This window comes from Vombatus ursinus, unplaced genomic scaffold (genome assembly GCF_900497805.2).
Source record: "Vombatus ursinus unplaced genomic scaffold, bare-nosed wombat genome assembly UNPS02003292.1, whole genome shotgun sequence".
Lineage (NCBI taxonomy): Eukaryota > Metazoa > Chordata > Mammalia > Diprotodontia > Vombatidae > Vombatus > Vombatus ursinus.
In genome coordinates, this window is record NW_020943070.1 from 5,597,082 (window position 1) to 5,619,080 (window position 21,999).

Consider the following 21,999-nt stretch of genomic DNA (forward strand, 5'->3'; position numbering starts at 1 on the left):
TGAACTCAGACTTTCCTGACTCCAGGCTGAGTGCTCTATCCACTGTACCACCTAGCTGCCCCTAATTCTAATGGGGGTGGGGGGGATGAAAACATGAGAAGTTTATGCAGAATGTAAGATGTCCCAAAAAGTCTCAGTGTGGTTCTAAGCTGCTAAGGCTTAGACTTAAGCGTTAAGACTTTTGGGACACCCCGTATGATCCAAAATGAACACTAAGCGTGTGTATGGTTAGATCGTAGAGTGCAGATACGTGTAAAGACAGGAAAGATAGGAAGGGGCCAGGTTTTGGAGAGCTTTCTTTCGGGGCTACCTCCCCTGAATAATTCGCGTTTTATCCTAGATGTAATGGGGGGCTGAGTAGAAGGGGAGACATGCTCCCTTTACACAGGCAGTTCTGTGGAGGCCGGCTGCGGACAGTCGGGTGAGAGGTGATGACTGCCTGGATTATGGTGGGGGTGGCTGTGGGCTTGGAGAGAAGGGCGGCTGGAAGGGTGGAAAGGGCCAGATTGGGGTGGCAGGTTAGATGGAGGAAGTTCTGGGTCTGGGGCCCCGGAGGGGAGAGTTTGGGGGCCGTCGATGGAACAGAGCGGACAGGGCCGGGACAGCTCCTGGGGTGCAGCCACGGGAGGGGCTGGGCAGGGCCGGTGAACCAGCGCCGGGCCGGCCGAGGAGCCCGAGGGGGATGGGATCAAGGGCACAGGTTAACCCGGCTGGGAGGAGGGCCACCTTTTCCCTGGGACAATGGGAGCCCAGGAGAAGGGCGGGGTGGGCAGGCAGGTTTCCTCCGGGGAGGCAGGGCGGCGTTTTGCATTTTCTCCGTGCACCCCAAGGTGACGTCATGTTCCCAGAGGCTCGTTTGGGGCTCGAGGCGGAGGGACGTGGTGGGGAAGAGCCCTGGATTGGGAGCTGGAGGACTTCGGTTCCGAGTCCAATCCTGGCTCGGCCCGGTTGGGTGCGTGGCCCTGTCTGTCACACCCCCTCTCTCGGGGCGTCGGTTTCAGTTTCTGTAAAATGGGCACAATCGACCTTGAACTTGCAAAGGGCAGGAGGGAAGAGCTAGAAATTCTGCTGCGGGGATCACGCCCCATACGCCCCTCTCTCTCGGCCAGAACCATAAAGCCCGCCCCGAGCTCCTGCTCCTCCCTTCACCGGCCTCGCCCCATCCAAAAGCCGGGAATCCTAGCCCGAGCTGCCGGCTCCACCGTCCCAACTTCGGCCTTCTGGTTGGCTCTTCCTCCTGCCAATCACCGTCCTCAAACCCGGCGGTCCGTTGGAGAGCCGCTAGAGGGGCGGGGCTCCCGCCTAAGCCGCAGGGAGGGTGAAGGGAGAGGGATGGGTTGCAGGAAAAGCCCGGTCCTTTTGGCTTCCAACGCCTCTCCCTCCGCCCACTCGGCTTTCCATGGGTCGAGTGGTCTATCCATCAAACGCAAAAGCGGGTCTCGACTGGGCGAGTTGAAGCAAGGGGGCGGGGCCTGGGAGGGCGAGGCGGCTGGGGGGGAGGGAAGAAGCGAACGCTGCTAGGGAAAAGCCCATTCCTTTAGCTTCACTTGTCCCGCCCCCTCGGCTCTCCATGGGCCGACATGGCCGTCCGTCGGCACGTCAGCGGGCTGCAATTGGGTGCGGATGCCCCGGGGGCGGGCCTCAGGCCGCGCGGGGAGCCGCGCATTGGGCGGGAGCGGCTGGAAGGCGGGGCTGGGCGGGGCTGGGCGCGGTGAGGCGAGGCGCGGCTCGCAGATCACTGCCGTTCCTGGGCAGGCCGGCCGGGGCACAAGGCAGAGCGACCCTGACCTGCTGGCTGGCTGGCGCTGCCGGCCTCGCTCGCTCCCTCCCTCCCGCCCGCCTTCCGGTCCTTCCAGCTCGCCTTCGTTCCGTCAGCCCGAGCGCAGGTGGCAAGCCGGAGTCGGCGCACGGAAGCGGCCGGACGTCCGCTCGAGGGATCAGACGCGGCTCAGGTGAGCTCGCCGCGTCCTCCGGGTCCAGCGGCGGCTCCTGCGCGCGCCGCGGGGGGTGCGCCCGAGAGCGGGGCGGGCGGCGACGAGGCACGCAGAGTGCAGCGGCCGCTTGGTTCGCAGCCTCGACGGGCCCGGAAACGGGCGCGGGCGGGCGGCCGGGGAACTCTGCCTTCCCGGGGTCCCGCGCCCGGGGAAGCTGCCCGAGGGCAGGCACGGCCGCCTCGGGGGCTCTGGCGCCTGAAGGAGGCGCTGCCGGGAGGCTTGGGGTGCCTTTGGAGTTGTTGGAATTTGGGGTGCGGGGCTGGAGTGGGGGCGGACGCTGGGCGAAGCGGGCACCTCGTGGGTGGGGGGCGCCCCGCGGGCTGGAGCCCCTCCGACGTCATCCTCTTTCTGCCCCATGGCCCCCTCTCCTCCCCTTTCCCCCTTTTTGTCTCCCCCTTTCTGTCTTGTATGTGACCCCCTTCCCCCTTTCCGTCTCCCCTTCTTTACGTGCTCCCCGTCTGTCTCCCCCTTTTCTCTCCTCTCCCCCTTTCTGCCTTCCCCTTCTTTCTCTCCTCTTCTACTCCTTCCTTCTCCTCTCCCATTCAATTGAAGGAGCATTTATTAAGCACCTCCAGCCCCGGTCCTAGGCAAAAGACAAAGACCCAGTGGCTGCCCTCCAGGAGCTTACACTCTGTTGACATTCGCCTCCCCCTCCCTCTCCGCTCCATCCCGTGGGCCTTCGGTGACTCAGTTTCCTGCAGCTGCCCCTCCCCCTCCCCCTTGTGTCGCCCCGGGTTCCCCGAAGTTGGCCGGACTCGTTGACCCCTCCCTGGGAGCTGGCTCAGGCCGGGGCACTTTCGGAAGTTTGCCCGCCTCTCTCGGAGGTAACGGGCAGCCCGGAGACCGTTTGGCAGCTGTCAGGGTCAGCTCCTGAGTCAGAGGCAGACAGTCCTGCTGCAGACATTGCTCTGAGCTCAGCCCTGGTTTCCGCCCTCCCATCACGACTTCCTCATTCGCTTGGCTCTGTTCCGTGGAGCCGAGAAAGGGAGGGTGGAGGGGGTGGGTGTAGTTGGGCCAAGGAAGGGAGTGGGAGCCCGGGCGGCCTGGAGCCCCTGGCTGGGACGTCGTCTCCTTGGGTGCCTCCTCTGCCCTCAGACCCTTGACTTGGGCGAGGAGAGCCAGTAGGGGTAAAGAGCTGGCACTGGATTGCTTTGGACTTTCTGCCTGTGAGCCTTCCTTACCTTGCCCCAACTTGCTGTGAGCGAGGTGCAGCCCGCAACTTTGTGCTCCCTTTCTGATCGCCTTGCCCTGCGGAGGAGCCCACCCATCTTTTGTGGCTCAGCTCTCTTGGGCAGACCTGAGTTTCCTCCTTCCTGTTTGTGCAAATGTTTGGGGCTTTTTCCTGATTGCCTTCCCCCTCCCCCTCCCCCTTCCCCTTCCCCTCCTGGGCCACACCCTGTGGGGTTTGAGGGCAGGTCCTCCATAGGCCAGAAGCCCCTGGAAGGGGAAGGAAGGAAAGCCCAGGGAAAGGAAGGGTCCCTTAGCCCTGCTGTTGGGTTTTTTCTGGGGTAGAAAAAGGCCATGCAGGATAGGCAAGTGGGATCTATTTTTTTAGATCTCAGGAGCCGAGAAGGGTGCCATGGGAGGTCTGGTTAGTTCCCATAGAGTGTGACACTAGAAAAAGTCACATCAGCCAGGCTAGAGTGAGCCCGGGAAGTTCGAATTTTGGAGCACATGGTTCCCGCAGAGAAACACAGCTGTCTGTCCCCTGCACGCACTCTCTTTCTTCTAGGTTCTCATTGACATCTTTTCCTGGCTTTGAAAGTTGCAGGACTCATCAGTTACTGTTGAAAGTAGATACCTCAGCTTGTTCATCAGGTAACAATGTGGCTAAGTTTGATTTTCTGGGAGGCTGGAGCAGTTACTTGCTTCATGTCACTTTTTTTTCTTAAATAGAGAATCAGATTTTTTTTTTTTAATATATTCTTGCTTGCCTGCTGTGGGCTGTATAGGACAGTCCTTGATCTCAGGTAGCTCACAGGCTGGTTAGAGGACCAGGCTTCAGATCCTTTCTGTGATTCCTATCTGTGTAGTCAGACTTGGAATTCTAGATCTAGGGAGCCTCCAGAGGCCATCTAACACCAGCCTAACACCTTGATCAGTGGCTGGCACATAGTTGGAGAAGCTTCATGAGAAGGGCCCTACTGTTGTGGGGGTTCAGAGAAGGGAGAAGCTATTTCTGGTGGGGGGGAGGTGTGTAGTGGAGAGAAAGGAAAGTGGAGAAAGCTTCCAAACATGTTTCAGGCTTTGCTAACTGAGGCAAGTTTAGGTCCAGTCAGAAAGTGAAGAGTCATTTAGTAGGTAATTGGAGGTAATTAAAAACTTCCAAATTGTGCCTTATAATTTTAAAGCCATTGTGACACAGATGGCTGGCTCACCCCAGGCTGAGTGTGACAGGAGCCTCATTAAATGCTGCCGTTGAATGATCTAGTCTTGGGCATTTTGGTTTGGAGGGCACTTAGAAAATAGTGCCCTGGACCTGGAGGCCAGAGAAGTCCCTGGTCCCGCTCTTCTACAGACCAGGCTGTGTGAATACCCACATTCTCTGATCACAGGCCATTTCCTCATCTGTAAAATGGAGATCATGATACTTGTCTGCTACCTGCCTCATAGGGCTATTGTGAGAAGCAAATGACATGAGGTAGCCACACAGAAATGTGAGCTGGCATTTCATAGACTCCTCGAAATGTAGCTTTGGGACTCAGATCATTCTGATTCTGATCCATTGAGATTCAAGATGGGAAGCTTTAACATATATATATATATATATATTGTGTGTGTATATATATATATATACACATATATACACACACATATATAATATATAGTATAATGTATAATTCTAACTATTCTGAGGAGCTCTGGGTCCCTTCTTTAAAAAAAAAATAAAGTTGGCTATGGGAGATGATGTCCAATTGATTCTCTCCTAGGGTAAGATGTGCATGTTAACCCCAGTTTGCTTATTTTGGCTTCTTTTTACTGGGCATCATGATGGAGCTGGGTAGAATATTGCCAGGAACCAGGATGGGCCTGCTTTCTGCAATTTCCTTTCTTGCTAATCCTTCAATGAAGTTCCTTAGGACTGCCCTGAACCAGCCTGACATTTTTCTTTCAGAGGAGAGGAGGGGTTGGCAGTTGTTTTTCCTCTCAGCATAGCCTTCCCCTCCTCCTCCAGAAAGAAACAAAAAGGGGTGAAAAACCCAACCCAACCTCCGCCGCCTCCTCCTGAGTCTCATGTTCCAGAAACAGCAAGAATAAATAACACGCATGGCGGTAGTGTCAGAATTGAGTGAATGTCCCTAATTCACTGGAAAGCAGCATCTCTGAGGTGCCTAGGGCAGGAAATGCCCTAGAAATCCTCCCTTTGTTTGGCTCTGCCAGGCAGTGGGGTCTCTTGGCCTTCACCCCTGATTTGAGAGACACTTCTTCCCTTGTGATGTTGGCCAGGGTGAGGTCCCTGGCAGCCCCTGAGTGCTTGCAGTGGGATTGGGGGCGGCGGAGTGGAGCTCGGTCCATAGTCACATAAGGTTTTAAGCACAAGAAGGGAGCTGGGGCAGGTACTCCATTTTGCAGATGAGTAAACCGAGGCTTGGAGGTAACAAGACTTTATTCAAGGTTATTTAACTGGTAAGTATCAAAATCAGGACTTGAACCCAGGTCTTCTGCCTCATGAATTAATCTAGGGCTCCTTTTACAATGCCATGCTGCCATCATAATTGTAGCATCCGTTTATATAGCATTTTTCCTTTTGGTCTGGAGTGTTTTCCCCCACTGGATGAAGGAGCTCCCGTCATGGCAGTCGCTCCACCAAGGCAGAGCACTTGTCCATCTGTGTCTGAGGCAGCATGTGAACCCAGGTCTTCCTTACTCCAAGTGAGGCCCTAGCTTTGCTCAGGAGTATTCGCCCGATTTTACAGATAATTCCTTGCTCTGGGTGTATTGAATGTTGAAAGGTCCCTGCAAGAAGCCCTAATGCTCAGGCCAGCGCCCAGAAGGCATGTGCAGCCTCGACAAGTTTGGACCTTGCTTTTGGAAAATTGCTCTGCCTTGTGTGTTAAGCTGCCTGAGGATTTAAGCCTAAGACATGCAGCTTGGCTTACTGCAGAATAGATCTGTCTGTTGTGGAAAGCAGTTTTCTGCTCTTCAAAACACACATTCGTAAAACAGCAACGTTAAGAAGTGTTGACTGTCCTTCTTTGCACAAGCCCCGGTCTCCGTCTTCGTCCCAGGCCTGGAGTGCATCTCAGCCTCCTGGCCTCAAGTCCCAGCTAAAGTCCCACCTTCTATAGGAAGCCTTCCCTTGGACATCATGTCCAGTTCATGTCTTCTACAGCTGATTTATACTACATTGTTTTCACGTTGCCCCTCCCCTATTAGATCACAAATCTACTTATAGGCAGTGTATGCAGGGACTGATTTTTGCTTTATTTTTTTGCTTTCTTTTTTTGGTATCTTCAGAGCTTCCAGTGCCTGGCCCATAGTAGGCACTTAACAAATGCTTGGCCCATAGTAGGTACTTAATAAATGCTTATTATTCTGACTTCCTTGCCTATCCCATAATACTGATTCATATTGATACAGAGCTTTTAATGTTTGCAGAGCATTTCTTCACAACAACCCTGCGAGCCAGATATTACTTTTATTTTCTCCATTTTACAGATGACGACACTGAGCCTCTGAGAGGTTGTGACTTGTCCAAGGGCACGCTGCTTCTCTCTCTCAGTCCCTTGCTCCTCTTCCTCTATGGCATGCTGCCTTGTCTTCTGGGCTTTAGTTTGCTTCTGCTAACGTCACCTTGATGGGCTGGGTGGTAGCAGTGCTACCAGAGAGAGCTATGCTGTGTTTAAGTATTAGGGTCAGAATAGTGCTCTTTCTCCACCTTTGTGGGGTGTGGGCAGTCAGACTGGGGAAGCAGGGGCAGTAATCCTGCTCACAGCCAGGTTTTACATGCATAAGATAAAATAGGGTTGCAAAGGAAACCAGTTCTATTGAAATATAGTTATAAAAATATTTTAAAAAACAAGTTACTGTACCCCATGGTTAAGAAACCTTTTCTTAGTAACCCTAAGAGTGGGGTAGAATTGCTGAGTTTGGCAGGTGGGTAGTGCAGAGACACTCAACCCCGAAGAGAATTACAAGGGTGAAGCATCCTTTCTAAGGAGGAGTGTTTTGACCTTTGGGGGAAGAGAATGACAAGAGTTATTAGTAATCCCCTGAGACTAGGTTTCAGATTGAACCAGCACTCCCATCAAGGCTCTGACTCTTTTTGCTAAGATCTCCATTCTTAGATGTGTTGATAAACCTAAGAAGGAATGATCTGGAGCGTTGAGGCCCCCCCCCCCCACCCCCCAAGTTTATGGCCATTGCTTGTCTCTTTAAAAAGGAACTTAGCATATGCTCTGATTACTTAGTTCCATATTCTGACGTCAGGGCAAACGGCTGCCTCCAGCCTGCCCTGATTGAGTGTCCTGAATGCAGATAGCTGCATGCCAGCAGCCCGGCTTGAGTTCTGGAGTCCTTTGAATTTTGTTTCTTGCTGACTCAGACTTTTGTTGGTTTGTTGTTGTTTTGATTTCTCCTTAATTTGACCTTTTCCTTGAAAGGCCCTACCTTTAGCCTTTTCTGAAGGCTTACTCGATGGTCTCCACCCTCCAGTCTGTGCATTCACTGCCCTCAGGGACTTTCATTTCTGATGGTCCTCTGAGGACTTTGAATGAGTGTACTTAATTGAGCAAAATTAACCCGGGCTCTGTCCCTGTGGACCCCAGTGTGTTATAATTAACTCTATAGGGCCTTTTCTGATTTCCAGCATGACTGAGGCCTCCGTTCTCACTCCTCCTGCCGCCCCATCTGTCTCTTACTGTGAGGGGATCTAAATTTTGGAAAACCATTTCTGCACTTAGTTTTTCCCTTTCATTTATTGACTGACTCTCAAGTTCCTGATTTCACAAATTTGAATTAAGTGTATTAGGCATTGTGGATAATGCAGTGGTAAACATCACAGTGTGTCTGCCTTCAAGTCTGTGCACTGGACTAGAGTCCAGTCTGGGGGCTGGGGGGCCAGGGGGTGGAGAAGATAACTGAAGATAATCAAAGAATAAAATAGATCCTGACAAGTGTGTTCAAGGTACAAAGTGCTGTGAAAAGAGACCTACTAACTCCTGGCGTTTGCCTCCTTCAGAACGTCTGATGTCTTATCATTGCCTGTGTTCTTCCCTTTCTCTCCCCCCACGTACCATTTAGCCAAACACCACATGCTTAGCTCCTTTAATCTGGCCTCCAAAGTCAATCCTTCCAGTCCCTTAATCTCTGGGGATGGAAGAGGCTCCTGTTCCTCTGAATTCCTTCCAGTTGGATTCTGCCTGTTAGAACTGAGATTCCCACAACTGAATCAGAGGGTGTTGATTGAGGTCTTTCTGAGCAACTTGGTGATGTGTGATGAGGGAACGTTTCCTGGCTTGCTGCTACGGGAATGGGAGGCAGGGGGGAGTGAATGGAGAGAGTGGTCTCTTGGGGTCAGTATTTCTGAGATGGTCCAGTGACTTTCCTTAAGCTTCACACCACTCCTCGTTTTTAGTGATTTCAAATGTTTGTGCTTCCTTGGGCAGCTGGGAAACGGATAGCCACCACGTGTGCCCTGATCAGTTTGTTCTTTTCCAAATGGAAAATTGGTTTTTGGTCCTAATGCTGCATTTGAATCTAGCCTCAGATAACTTTTTTTTTTAAAGCTTAAATTGATTTGAGAAATCTAATTAATAGAGAGTACGTGTTAATAACAAAGATTCCCAGAGAGGACTGGATTGAGAACAAATACTTTCCAAAACTATTCCTGGCATTATGTTGATACTGAACTTTGCTTATTCAGCATCCATTTATTAAATACCTGCTGTTTTAGCAAGGCACAGTCTTAGAGGGCTGTCTGTACATTCTCAGTTAGTAAGACTCGGTTCAAATCCTATCTTCAGGTACTTTGCAGCTGTCTGACTCTGGGTGAGTCACTTCACTTTTGAACCTCAGTTTCCCTTCATCCCTAAAAAGCAGATAATTGTGATAGCACTTAACCTCACTGGGTTGTGAGAGGATCTGGGAGGTAATCTTTGTAAAGGGCTTTTGCACACCTTAAAGTGCTAATTAAAAATCACGTACTAGTGATGGTCATGTCCTCTCTTTCTACTTGAGTGAGTGAGGCAGAGACCATTCCAGCTGGCTTGCTGCCTCTCACCAAGCTGCTTTAAACATTTCTATTACATTAGATACTCTAGAAAGCAAGGAAATTGCCTTTATTTGGCTTCAGAAGCCTGAGTTTCCTGTGTTTTTCTGAAGTCATTGGACTGAAGAAGGCAGCTTCCTGTCTGATAAAGGACTGAGGCACTTGGGTGGCCCCATCTTACTGAGGTGGAGCAGTGAGAGAGGATTGTGGCTCAGTGGCTGCTTTCCCAGGAGGCCCTGCCTGGTCTTTTTGGTGCCTGTTGCGTGGAGGGACTCGACATTTTGATGCCACTGGCTCATCTTTTTCTTTGATAAATAAACTCCCCCTCCCCTGACATCCCAATCATTTAGCTCACACTTACTGAACGAGTGGTAGGTGCAAGGCACTATGAGAGTCGCTGAGGGGGTTATGAGACATGCTGGCTTAAAGAGCATGTGGTCCATTTGCAAATGAAAACTACCTTGATAGCCAGCAGTTAATTCAGACGAGTGCTTTTTTAGGAATCCAGAGGAGGGAGAGCTGGATTTTCTACTTTGCTGTAGCCTCTGTGGAAGAGGTGGTTCTCCTGTTTTCCAGTCATCTATCCTCTTCTCGAGCTTGCTTCCCTTATCATTCCTTCTCTTTCTCTCTTTTCTTTCATCTTCTTACCCACAGGCACCTCCTTTACATCTTGTAAATGAGCCCAGGTTCTCCATCTTAAAAAAGATTTTTTTCTTTTAAATTTTGGAGACAATCAGGGTTAAATGACTTGACCAGAATCACACAGCTACTAAGTGTCTGAGGTCAGAGTTGAACTCAGGTCCTCCTGACTCCAAAGACAGTATTCTATCCATTATGCCTCCTAGCTGCCCTTATATTTAAAATCTTTCACTGGCCTGTACCATCCCCTCAAGCTGTTGGGCCTGTAGGTTCCTTCTCCCTTTCATAGCCAAACTTCCAAAAAGACTGAGCTAGACTGGAAATCTTCCCTTCTTCATTTCTTCCTCTTTAGCCCTGTGTAGACTGGCTTCTTATTCTTCAGCTTCACTCAGCCTTCTGTCTCCAGGGTCACCTCTAAGCTCATAGCCCCGCAGACCGTAGGCTTTTTTGTAGACCGCTTCCTTCTGGACCTCATTGAAGCTTTTGACACTGTTGACCAGCCCTTACTCTGTGTGATCCTTTCTCGCTTGGCATCCGTGCTCCTGCTTTGTCTTTCTGACCCCTCCTTCTTAGTCTCTCATCATCCACTTCTCATCACTGACTATCTCCCAGGACTGTTTTGGACGCTCCCATTTTATATCCTGTCTTGGTAATGTCATTGGTTTCCATGCTTTCAGTTATCTCCAGGCATACAATCTGAAAATCTGTGTATCCTAACTTGATCTTTTGCCTGGGCTCCAGGCCTGCCAGACACCTTTACCCAGATCTCTCTTGGTGTCTTGGACTCAATGTGTCCAAAACGGCTCACCATCTTTCCTCTAATTGCTGTCAAACCTGCTGTTATTGTTTGGAGTACCATCTTCCCAGCTGCCCAGCTTTGCAACCTCAGTCATCTTTGATTTTCCCTCGTTCCCCCGCTCATTTGCCAGATCTTGTCCATTCTTCCTCCTTTCTTCTTTGGCATCAGTCTTCTGTCTGCTTAACACTAATTGGTCCCCTCAGTTCCCAGTCTCTTCCCTCGACAATCCATCTGCAAATCCAGTAGTTATTAATATTCCTAAGAAGTAGGTCTAACCATGTCCGAATCTCCTCTGCTCAAAGACCTTCCTCTTCTCCCTATTGCCTCTTAGATACAATACAGACCTTTCAGTCTGATATTTAAAGGCATCTACAATCTTGCTCTTACTTCCCTCTTCAGACTTATTTTTCTTCTTCCCCTACTTTGGCTTACATCCAAAGTGTCCTTTGAGCTATTCCCACATCCGTGTGCTTTCACAGGTTCTCTGTCCTCCATGTTCGGAATGTACTCCCTCCTCACCTTTGCCTTTGGAATGCTTCCTACTGGAAGTCATCTGCATTTGCTCTGGTTTTTAGGCTTTTCTCTCACCTGAAAGTACTGTGCATTTACTTGTAGCCCTCCAATGACTGGGGCTGCTTCCATTTTGTATTTATAACCTCAGAGCTTAGCACAGTGCTGTGCACATTGGTGTCAATGAGTCATTTCAGTCGTGTTTGACTCATGACTTCCATTTGGGGTTTTCTTGACAAAGACACTAGAATGGTTTGTCATTTCCTTCTCCAGCTCTTTTGACAGATGAGGAAACTGAGGCAAACAGGGCTGAGTGACTTGCCCAGGGTCACAGCTAGTGTCTGAGGCAGAATTTGAACTCAGGTCTTCCTGACTGCAGGCCTGGCACTCTACCCACTGTGCCCCCTAGCTGCCCTCTTGCTTCACTCTTAGAGATTCTTAATAAATGTTTGCTGATAATTCTTAGACTTCAGTGTGCAGGGAAGACTTCATAGAGGAAGAGCTTCCAGCAGGCCCTTGAACAGCCAGCAGGATTCAGAGTTGGCCAAGCATGAAAGCCTCATCAGCCTCTTGGTCAGAGAAGGTGCTGATGAGGCCTCAGCTGCCAGTTTTGCGTTGTCCCATAACCAGTCAGGTAATCAAGTATTTATCAAGTGCTTACTAGGGGGATACAAAGAAGGCCCAAAAAATAACCCCTCTCTTCTAAGAGAGGAGACCACATGTAAATAACTAGGCACAAAGAGATAGGAAACAGAATCGATGGGACATAATCTTCAGGGGACATTGGGAAAGGCCCAGTGAGAAAGGTGAGGTTTGAGCAGAGTTTTCAAGGAAGGGAATGCAGAGGACGATGTGAGGAGGTACAACATTCTGGGCATGGAAGACAGGAGATGGAGTGGTGTGTGGGAGGCACAGCCAGTCAGACCAGTCTAGCTGGATCATAGAGTGCTGGGAAAGGAATAAAGTATAAGAAGGGGCCAGCTTAGGAAGAGCTTTAAATACCAAACTGAGAAGTTGGTATTGGATTCTGGAAGTAATAGGGAGCCATTGGAGCTCATTGAGCAGGGGAGTAACATGGTCAGACCTACGCTTTAGAAAAATCACCTTGGCAGGTGGCTGGAGGATGAATTGGGCTGGGGAGAGACTTGAGGAACCAAGGAACCAGTTGCCAACCTGGCGTCAATAGGGCATGCCATTATTTTTCCAGGGCCTGGGTCGTATGGCAATAGTCCTCATCACCGCATTCTACAGGTGAGGCAACTGAAGGTCTGGGAGACAACGAAGTGCCACCAATTAGCCAGTAGGCAGGTGTCTAAGGTGTGATATACATGGAACTAAACTGGTCAACACTTGTGGCCTGCTCACGGGGCCACCCTGTCTCCCATGATAGGAAAAAAACAGCACATTTTCTTATGGATGATGGTAGGAACTGTTTCTGATTCTTAATTCTAAATCTTAATTGTTTCATAAAGGACATTGACTTTTTTTAAAGTTGTCTGATTCTAACAGAAATCACAGAGGTGGGTGTTCCTGTTCAAAGGTCTGGGGCATGATCTACTTCCTCCATCGAGGAGCAGTCTGGAATATTGTATGAACTGAAGGATGCTCAGGCTGCTCTATTCAATATTGATTCAGGGCACTTAGTAAATTGCCGACGCATTCCAAGACACTTCCTGTCTGTTAGCTAAGCCCAGCCTTTTAATGTGTGATAACTGGAGCAGATGGCTGGCTAATTCCAGCCTCCCTTACTATTCAGTGAATGATGGCAGTAGAAAGGTCCACCCTCCCAATTCCCTTTCTATTGACAGTCTGAATCCCAGAGCCCTCACGTGGATTACTTCTGGGACTCCCTTGGAAGGACTAGGGGGAGGTGAGAGACACATGGACCCCTTGGTTCTTGCAGATTCTAAAGGACCTGGGCCTGCGTTATTTGTAGGATGCTGGTCAGAAAGCAGCCCTTATTGTTTGAAAGTGCCCTTTTAGAAGTGCTCTGGTCGATGGGCTCTTTATGGGGATGAAAAGTTGTCTTGTCTTGTTTTTCACCCTGTTTGAGAAGGTCCCTGAAGGCCATGAGGGCCGTTTCCTTTTTTGGGGTCTTAGCCTAGCATGGTGTCACACACAGGTGCTCACTGAAATATTTCTTAAGTTGAATAAGAAAGGGAGTTTTCCCTCTAGAGATTGGCCATTGCTTTTCTCCATGCCTTCAATCAAAGAAGAGGATTCCAGGCTCTTGGCGGCCATGTATTCCAGTGGAAGGAGCGCTGGGCTCTGGGTCAGATATGGTTTTCATTCTGCTGTCTGCTATGGCCATGGCATTATTTGTTAGTCTCCCCGGGCCTCATTTCTTTCATTTGTAAAAAGAATGTTAGCTCTCAAGATGCTCATGCACAGGGTTTGGGAAAGGGACCTTAAATCAAAGGCACTCTAGTCCAACTCCATCACTTTACAGTTGAGAAAACCTCAGGGAGTTTCAGTGACTTGACCAAGGTCATGCAGGTACCAGAGGCAGGACTGGCTCTTTCCCCATATCACCCTGGCTCATGAACTAGATTACCTCGTCTCTTCCCCTCCAGGTTCCTTCTAGGCAGAAGAGTTGGATTCTCTGAGACAACAGAACAGAAAAGTGTTTACTAGTCTATGCACAGAAGGAGAAAGAGGCTCCATATCACAACTGTGAAGACAGAAAGAACAGACCTCCCTTCCAAACTGTGGGCTTTTTCCCATCCTGAGGGCCCGAAAATACTTGGGCAGTAGAGTGGGATGGAATCATAGGAGACCATCAGGAGACGGTCTGTGGTGGCCATCAGCCACGGGTGGGGGGCTGCTGTGGGCCAGACAGGGAACGTGGAACGGGAAGGTATTGACCTCAGTAAGACTGTGGGGACCAAGAAAGGAAGGGCAGAGAGGGATAAAGGCAGCAGTTCCTGGAGGCACTTTACAGCCTCAGCCTTGGCCTCCTGCAGAGTGAAGAGGTGAATTGTAGCCATAAGTCGCTGCAGCCCTCAAGTGTCTTCACATCGCTTGGTAATTAGGAGGAACAGGCTAGTGAAGCTTTTCTCTTGCACAATTTGGGAGAAGAGAACAATGGATTCCCCTAGTTTCCCTCTTCCCTTAAAACTTCTCAGCTTCAGTTTCTTAGGCAGGAAATGAGCATTTCTTAAACATCTGCTGTGTGCCAGGCACTGCACTAAGTGCTTTACAAATATCTTATTTGGTTCTTCACAACCACCCTGGGAGCTAGGTGCTGTTATTTTCCCTATTTTACAATTGAGGAAGCTGAGGCAAACAGGGTAAAGTGACTTGTCCAGGGTCACATAGCTATTAAGTGTCTGAGGTCAGATCTGAACTTAGGCCTGCCCAACTCTAAGCCCAGTACTCTATCCACTGAGCCACCTAGCTGCCTTAGAAAACTTCCTGTTTTCCCAACTTGATGTTTAGGGACCAGCTTGCCCTGCTATTTGAAAAAAAAAAACAAACTTTTAATATATATTTTAAAATTTTAACTTCTAAATTCTTTCCCTCTCTCCTGCCCCTCCCCCATCCATTGAGAAGGCAAGCAATGTCATTTGTACATGTAAAGTCGTTGAAAACATTTCCATGTTAGCCATGTTGCAAAACATACACCCAATCAAAAGCAAGAAACATAAAGTGGAAAGAGTATGTTTTAATGGGTACTCAGAGTCCATCAGCTCACTGTCTCTGGAGATAGCTTCCTTTATCGTGAGTCCTTTAGAATTGTCTTGGATCATTGTATTGCTGAGAATTGCTAAGTCATTTGCAGTTGATCATTGTAAATATTGTTACTGTATGTCATCTTCTGGTTCTGCTTACTTCACTTTGCATCAGTTCATATAAGTCTTTCCAGGTTTTTCTGAAGTACATAGTACAGAATAGTACAGTAGTATTCCATTACATTCAGATACCACAACTTTTTCAGTCATTCCCAACTAATGGGCATCCCCTCAATTTCCAGTTCTTTGCCACCACACAAAGAGCTGCTATAAATATTTTTGAACATGTGGGTCCTTTTCCTGTTTGTATGATCTCTTCGGGATATAGCCCTAGAAGTGGTATTGCTGGGTCAAAGGGTATGTACAGTTTTATAGCCCTTTGGGCATAGTTCCAAATTGCTCTCCAGAATGGTTGGATCAGTTCACAACTCCACCAGGGATGCATTAGTGTTCCAATTTTCCCACATCTTCTCTAGTATTTATCATTTTCCTGTTGTGTCATGTTGGCCAGGCTGATGGGCGGATGCTTTTTGCCTTCTAGAGAGCACTGAGAGAAGCTGCTACTTTCTTTTTTCATGAGAAATGAGGGATGCTGTCCACTAAGTGCTGGAGAGTGTTGCATCAATATCAGAGCTGGGCTTTGGGCTCCTAGAGAGCGTGTATAGTGTATAGTGAGTATAGAATGTCAGATCTGGGTCAGATCCTAGAGCATGGAATGTCAGCTTAGAGGAGTCCCAGACAATGGAAGATCAGAAGCTGGGGGTGGGAGGGGCCTTGGATCCCGAGCTGCCTGGTCAGTGGCTTAGACCAGCATTGTCGGACTCCACTAGAAATGAGGTGCCTAATCCAGACATCCCCTGTGGGCTGCATGTTGACTCAGTTTAAGAATGTCATCTGTATTTCATTATGTTTTTATTTATTTTGTTAATTATTTCCCAGTTGCATTTTAGTCTGGTTTAGGCTGAACCCAGGAATGTCACAGTCACCTTTTTGCCAGTCACTTCTGCCTGAGCCTGTAGAACAAACACCACTGCTGGAAGGATCAGTCAGCACACTGCTCTTCTCCTTTTTCTGGGTGAAGACACTGAGGCTCAGTGAAGAAGGGTGCCTTGACCAGGGTCAGTCGCAAAACTAGGAAGTGGGAGTCAGTAGGGGAAGCCAGTTTGCTCGATTCCCAGTCCAGAGCCCTGTCCATTTGTCTCAAGCTTATCTAACCCTTTCCTGGGGTTATTGCCTTGACTCACTGACATGTAACCCTTTTACCTGCTGAAAAAAACAAAAAGGTGTGTGTGGGTGAGGGGCCGGATTTACTCCATCTTTTCTCCAGTTATGATTGAGACTAGTTGCCATGACTTCTTCCTAGTTCAGCTGCCCATCTTGAGGTTTGAAAATTAAGCATTCACTTGGTAGTGTATTGGAGAAAGCTTTGATCTTAAAGACAAGACCTGGGTGTAAGTCCTGAATTTGACACTTTGTACCTGTCTGACCCTGTACAGGTCAATTAAATCTTTGGCTCATCCTCATTTAACATATGAGGAAAGAAAGTTGAGCTGCCTACCCCACAGTTATTGTGAGAGAGATTATGTGTCTAAAGTATTTTGTATACCTTCAAATGTATTGCCTAGTATAGTAAATAAGAGTAGATGCTTAATAAAGGAATTGATTTTCATTGCATCTAGAGAAGAACCTTTTCACTGTCCAGATGAAAGTAGTTTTTGAGTCCCTCGACCCAGGATTAGGAGGTCAGGAAGGAATGATGAGAGTTGACTTTCCAGAAGCCCTACCATCATCCATAAATCCCCACACCTCCCATTTCTTCTTGCTCTCTGGAGATTTCTGGAGTTCCATCTGTCTCGTCACAGAGGGCCCCTGCAGAACAATGGGCCGGAAGGCCTCTTGCAGCAGGGGGCTGCCCCTTCCAAACTTGTCCTGCCTCTCTAAGGGGGAGGATTTTATTTATGTCTTGATTTTAGAGGGGCTACCAAGAATGTGTTCTCCCCTCTGGAAGTTTTTGCTCGTGGGCACAGCATCTCTTGGAGAGGACTTTTGTTCTTCTGAGGATGCATGTCCTGTGCCTGCGCTAATGAAAAACAACAGTCACCCAAGGGAATGTTGGTTCTGATCGTAAACTTGAAATTTGGATTCCAAGCCCAGATGTGGGGTGGCAGCCAGCTGGAGCTTGCTGTGCACAAGAACTGGTTTTTAGAACACCCATCTCTGGCTGTCTGTCTGTCTCTTCCCCTCCCCCCTTCTTTCCTTTTCCCTCTTCTTGGTCACACAGCTTCCTCATTGTGCTGCAGGAGTGATGTTCAGCAATTTATCCCCCAGACTCTATGCATCACCTTACTTAGCCTAGCTAACTTTATGGGCCCCACTATAAAGCACAGACCTTTGTGTTCAAGCCAAGACTCGTCTGGTTGTTCAAGCCAGCGAGGCAACTGGTCTAAGGCCCTGCCAGCCTCTTTACATTTAAGGGGCCCTGAGCTTTCCCATCTCTTTTAGGAGTCATGAGGGAGGCAAGTCTTCCAAGGCCGGACACCCTGCTAGAAAACCATTTCGCAGAGAGCTTTCCTATTGAACAAAGCCCGGCTGCTCGCCTTCTAACTGTTTCCCATTTGCAGCCATGAGGAGGGGATAGGGATGTGCCCAGCAGCCATTGAGAAGTGCCTCATTGTGGAGGTGCTAATTGAAGAGCCAAGGCCCCAGGAGAGGCGCCCTCTTGCCTCTGACTGGCTGGCTGGCTGTCCATCTCATCTGGGCTTCCTTCTGAATCCTCACCAAGTCACTGAGCGGCACAGCACAGTTGTCCTCCTTGCCAAAGGGAAGCAGTGTGGAACCCTTCTGTAATTCAACGTCTAAGATCCGGTAGAGCAGCAGGCCTGGGAGTGGAGAAGGCAGTGGCTCGCTGATTATTTCTCTTATTTAATTGTCCTTGGGTGAACCAGCGCGTGAAGTTTCTTGTGTTTTGGTTAGAGTTTTGGTTTACTGATCAAGGTTAAAGGGAAGAGGTCAAAGCTGGATCATTATCAGATGCCTTTTGTACTCCTGGACCTGTCTGGGACATTCAAGATTGTCAGTGGTTAGAAGTCCTCCTACCTGACCACAGTTCGTGACAACCTCATAAGGACTTGTTCCATTTAACATGGAGTGTCACCAAAGGCCAGAATGAGAGGAGTGGTCCAGCTCTGAGGGAATGAAAGAGAATGGGGTGGGGAGAGGAGTAGAGGAAAGGGACAGAAAAGGAGGAGAGAGAGAATGTCTTTAGCCTGGGTGTGGGTCATAGGACTGTAGGGTTTAGGACTTAGGGAGGTCTTCAAGATCATCTAGTCCTACCTGTTATCTTTTACAGATGAATACACTGAGGCCTAAGGCAGGAAGTGACTACCAAGGTCAATATAGATAGGAAGTGGCTGTAATTTGAACCCTGGCCTTCCAGCTCCTGTACTCTCTATTAACACATTGCACTGAAGCAGACTGTGTGCTTCGAGAGGGCAGGGATGGACATTTTCTTCTTTGTATCTGTCTCTAGTACCCAGCACAAGACTTTGCTAGTACTAACATGGATCTGAATTCTTATTGATTGATGTAGGAACTTTTTCAACCAGGGCAGGCTATAACCCATCCACATCTCCTTATTCTGATCCCGTTTTACTCTTGGCCAGGTCATCCCATAATTTCTCTACTAGGTATCCTCCCAGCATACTCAGGGCTTTCCTTATTGTGTGGATACCAGTTGAACAAGTGGCTTGTCCATAAGTTATCACTCCTGCTAAGTACATAACTGACTTGCTTTCTCTTTTCAGTCGTGCATCTTTCTGGTAACATCCTTGTTTCTTGGGCACAATTCCTTTTTGGCCATGGATGGCCATGGATGATGATGTGCCTCTCCATTTCTTTGAATTCTTTGACTCTCCACTCCTGTGACTCTTAGATATCTATCCTCATTGGGAAAACATTGTTTAGAAGATGAACAGCTGGTCCATCGCATCGGTGATGACTAGACACTGGGAATATTTAATGAGTACAGCCTAGAATTTACAGGGGAGAGAAAGGCCTTGAATCGTCTTTCAGAAATTGCAGAGTGCTTTTAATGACACTTAAGATCATCCCTGAAACATTGCTGGCTCATAATGGACTCTATGGCCAACTCGCTTCACTTCTGGGCCTCAATGAGGCAATTAGGTGAAGTGACCGCCAAGGTCTTTTCACGCTCTGCATCTGTGATTCTTTGAAATACGAACCTTAGCTCTTTGCCTGCTGTGCTGTCATCTAAGTGCGAAGTTTTTGCTTTTCAGCCCCTAGTGAAGCCCTCCACTCTGCTCCCAGGTATTGCTTTGGTCTCTTCAGAACCACACATGATCCTGTCGGTGACCACAAATCATTCTTTGCAGGTGGTAAAACAACCAGAGGCAAAATTGTGCTCCAGGGTGGAATGACCTGCCTTTGTCTTTCAAGCCAGTGAAAATTTGGATATGCTTGAAAATGGGCATCCTGATTCAAGAAAAGCAATGAAGGGAGTCGGGGGAGAGCGCTTGTTCTGTGCTCTCTTGTCCTGTGGCTTTTAGATTGAGGGGTAGAGATGGCAGCCACTATTCCATTGATGTTGGGGACTCCCAGCAAGGAAATTCCCTCCACCTGTTCAAGGCAGCAGTATCTCTGTGTCTTCTTGGCCTTGAGCTTTGTGTTCAGAACCTAGGGGCTTTCCTGGTTCAGAGGCTGGCCTCTTGAGTGAGAGTGTGTGTGCTCACTTGCGCACACATGTGTTCTCTCTTCCTGTGATCTCTGCTGAAAAGTAATTCCTCTGTAGTTAAAGAGCACAGGCTGGCATGCAGTAGGTATTTACTGTCAAACCCGAGACACCCTTTCTCACCATTTCCGGCTCTTCTTTAGGCTGAATCTTATACACTGACTAAATGTTAATTGAATCCCAAAAGGTTACACCTGGAAAGGACTATAATGACCATTTAGTCCAACTCCCCTTGCTCTACAGATCTGGAAATTGGTCTTTGGAAGGAAAGTGACCTGCCCAAGGTCGCACACAGCAAGTGGTGGCCAGACTGGTCCAAAAACCCTGGGGTGCTGACATACCAACATTGACAAATGTTTCCCCCCTACTTTAGGGGGAATCACAGGGCAGGAACTTAGAGAGTTAAGTCTAAATTTCTAGTAGTCAGATTTTGGACTTTTTTCCCCCTCATGGTTCAGTAAATACATCGGAGGCTAGAGTACAACCCAAACCCAGACAAATAGAAATGCCCTTTCTCTGCCTCTCCCCTACGCCCCCAATCAAGCTGTAATTTATCCCAGCTTGGGCTTGTGCCAATCCCAAGTTGTAAGCCTCTGGGAGACCCTAATGATAGGAGACTTTTCCATGCCTGGTCTTTGGATACTTGAGAGTGATTGATTTAGAGAGTGTTCTTTTCAAGACTTACCTTGACCAGAAAGCAAACTTGGAGCATCTCTGCTTATTGCTACATGTGTCTTCTTGGTAATAGTGCCAGCAGCAGCAACAGCTCACCCATGGTGGTTAGCACAGTACTGTCCTCAGAACCAGTCTGTAAATCCTGAGTTGCAAATATTTCACAAATGAGGAAATGGGTGAAATGACTTACCCAGGATTACTTTATAATTAATAACCGTGAAAGGGGATGTCCGACCCAGTTCTTCAGGCTAGTGCTTTTCCCACTACATGCTTGTTTACAAACCTGACCCCTTCTCCACAGCTTGGTCGCTAGCCTGGTAATTTGGTTACCTCACTTAGTTTAGTTGGTGTTCAACCAACAAGGATTTCTCCAGCCTTCTTTAGGTTTTTGTTTTTTTAAACACGCAGAACTTTTGTTCTCACAACAACCCTGGGAAGTAAATAGTACTGATAATTCCTGTTTTACAGATGAAGAAACTGAGGCAGGCAGAGGTTAAATGATTTGCCCAGGGTGCCATTAATGTCTGAGGCTGGATTTGAAATTACTCTAGGCCAGGGGTGGGGAACCTGTGGCCTCAAGGCCCTCAAATTGGGCCCTTTGACTGACTCCAAACCCCACAGAACAAATTCCCTTAATAAAAGGATTTGTTCTGTAAAACTTGGACTCATTCAAAAGGCCCCATCCAAGGACCTAGAAGGCCACCTGTGGCCTCAGAGCCACAGGTTCCCCACCCCTGCTCTAGGCCTGTTGCAATCCCTGGAGAGAGAGAGAGAGAGAGAGAGAGAGAGAGAGAGAGAGAGAGAGAGTGTGTGTGTGTGTGTGTGTGTGTGTGTGTGTGTGTGTACCCCTTTGTGTTTTCTGTTACAGGATTTTAAGACCTTCCATTGAGAGCTGGGCCAGACATTAGAGATTTTTTTAGTCCATTCCCTTCATTTTATAGATGAGGGAACTGACAACAAGAGAGGTTAGCTTGCGGATGGTCCGTGCCAAAAGTGGGCATTTGAATCCAGGTGCCCTGGCCCCAAATCCAGGGCGCTTTCTTCTAGGATTGTATTGTCTGCTTTGGGTCCTGTCTCATTGTTGAACTCTGAGGATTGTCTACATTGTCTGTGCAACTGTATAGCATCAAATATTTATCATCTTCCAGTGTACTTTTTTTGGGTGTGGGAGAATTATTGTTCTAGTATTTTGTTTAAAGCAGGATTTCTTTTCTAGCTGCTATCCCTGTTGAAAAGACTTGGCTGCCTTTTCCTTTCTGGTATAACCATTGATTGACCTGGTTAGAAGCCTCCTGTGGGTATGCCATTGAAAGAACATTGGATTAGGAGGCAGGAGACCTGGATTCTAAACCTACCTCTTTCACTATTTGTGTGAGCTTGGGAGGAAGTCACTTACCTTACCAACTTCAGTGTCTAAAAGTTTTCATTCGTCCCTAGGGCTTTTTCATATAAGCTGTTTTCTTATATCACTCATATTTGCAAATGGATTTTCTCTCTCCTCCTGGCTAGTCAGGCCAAGTGGAAACTAAGTCAAAAAAAGAAACTGGAATATTCTACCTTCATGAGGATCACTATAACAAAGCAGTAGTGGATACTAAGTAAGAATAACCTCTTATATTTACACAATGGATTATGGTCACAAGGCACTTTTATACACACACACACACACACACACACACACACACACACACACA

General features: G+C 48.3%; 1 protein-coding gene across 1 annotated transcript in view; it reads left to right on the forward strand.

Annotated features, from left to right (window-relative positions):
* Positions 1-1,845: 1,845 nt before the first annotated feature.
* MYH9 (myosin heavy chain 9) overlaps positions 1,846-21,999 on the forward strand; it is an 81,939-nt gene continuing 61,785 nt past the window's right edge. The window contains exon 1 of the mRNA XM_027874234.1: positions 1,846-1,952. The gene's annotated coding sequence lies outside the window, so the exon portion shown is untranslated. The remainder of the gene's footprint in view (positions 1,953-21,999) is intronic.